This window comes from Arachis ipaensis, chromosome B03 (assembly GCF_000816755.2).
Source record: "Arachis ipaensis cultivar K30076 chromosome B03, Araip1.1, whole genome shotgun sequence".
In the NCBI taxonomy this organism is placed as follows: domain Eukaryota; kingdom Viridiplantae; phylum Streptophyta; class Magnoliopsida; order Fabales; family Fabaceae; genus Arachis; species Arachis ipaensis.
The window spans coordinates 135,310,797-135,312,625 of NC_029787.2; the positions used below are offsets into that span (position 1 = coordinate 135,310,797).

General features: G+C 27.4%; 1 protein-coding gene across 1 annotated transcript in view; it reads left to right on the plus strand.

Moving 5' to 3' along the window:
• The window catches only part of LOC107634833 (protein LIGHT-DEPENDENT SHORT HYPOCOTYLS 10-like), a 3,672-nt gene extending 2,315 nt beyond the window's left edge, over positions 1-1,357 (plus strand). The window contains exon 2 of the mRNA XM_016338249.2: positions 986-1,357. The gene's annotated coding sequence lies outside the window, so the exon portion shown is untranslated. The remainder of the gene's footprint in view (positions 1-985) is intronic.

The window sequence follows — 1,829 nt, forward strand, 5'->3', positions numbered from 1 at the left end:
CTATAAAAATACAGTAATTAAACCAACAAAATAACTCAAAAAAATATTTTTTTAGAATCCCATCAAACAAGCCCTATAACATGTTATTATGAATTTTGGCTATAGTGAATTGAGACGAGCAAACTTCATCTATAATGCTAAAGATATAAAATCTTAGGATTTTCATATCATGAAGTTACTTAATAAAAAATATTTAAGTTAATAAGATAAAGCACGTGAATGATTGTCTTTAACAATAGTTTAATTCCAATATAATCATAAAATCTAACTCACCTCAAATACACAAATACTTTGGCCCAAGTTTTTCTTGGTCACCTAAATCTGTCTATTGAATTACAATCTATTCTTGCTGATATATATCAGATTTTTATGTATTAATAGCCCTTTCTTTAAGTGTTTTGTGTTGTTTAATTTAAAGGCGTGTATATATTAATCCTTTAGAATTATACTGTTGTGAACAAGTTATGGATCTCGGTTTATTTATGCAAAAATAGTAAATAATGGCCAATGTCATATTAGGATGACTTTGATTATTAGCTAGACCAACCAAGATGATTGTTTTGAAGGAGAATTTTTCGAGGAGAAATTAATTTCAGTTTTTATCATAGAAAATTTGTCATTTTCTCTAAATATGAAAAGATTGAGTTTAAGTGTACATGATGCAGCCAATATTTTTACAGTCATTTTCAATTAATTTTTTAAGAAAAAGTCTAGGGGCCAGCAACTTTTTCAAATTCTGGCAAGCATGTAACCAGCAGAGAAAAGTGAGTCATTGGATGAAATCTCACACCAATCTTATACCATTAAAATTATCATTGATGGCTATTTGATAGCTACAAATACCAAAAGTTGCTGGCCCGTAACACTCTTCTTAATTTAATTTGTTTTAAATCTTTTAGAAAGAGCATTGCACCAAATTATCTTAGTTGGAAGCTAAGGGTTATTGCAAGTAATTAAGCAGTTACTTGAATATTTTTGCATACAGGGCTACAAGGACAAATTGTTGGATAGGACCTGACAATTTGATAAAGAGCATCATCACCATATATGCCACTTAGTAGTTTGGAATATAAGAATAATAATCTTGTTTTACCAGTTTAATCCCAGTAAATTAATTAAAACTTGCATGCATGGTTGCTAGATCATATATATGATGTACAACCTTGCATTGCAATGCAATTTATTATGTATAATTCTCCCAAAAAAAACATAAATAATGGTTGCCTAACTATATACCTAGTTGGCTTTACTGTTCTATGTATGTGCCCTTATGTAGTTATGTATATTTTAGTGATAGTTCCTAGTTTAATTTCCTGCTATATGTTTAATTAAAACATCAGCGTTCAGCTTTCTTTACTTTCGCACCATCTTGATTCATGACATACCTTTTTCTTAATGTTTTATATTAAGCTTCCAATTTTTTACAAGTCAGTGCATGCTAATAATAAGGGATTGTGTAAAGGCCAAAGCTAGGATACAATATATTGAGAAGTATTATTGTTTAGTTTGGTAAAATTTTTATTTTTTAAAAGTAGTTTATAAAAGTAAGTTTTTAAAAGATAATTTTTTAAAAATTTTAGTATCTGTATTTGATAAATTAAATTAAAAATGATTTTTTATTATAAGAAAGTCGTTAGATACCATCAGATTTATTGATGGATTTATCAAAAAATTTTAGCGATAGTCTGTTTATCGTTGAATTTAGTGGCAGAATAAATTCAACGGTATAAATTTTGCTGGTAATTATTTATCAATTAATTTTTTATTATGTCGCTAATTACTGACAGATTTAACGATGGATATAAATTTTTAATTAGTAAAATTTTGAA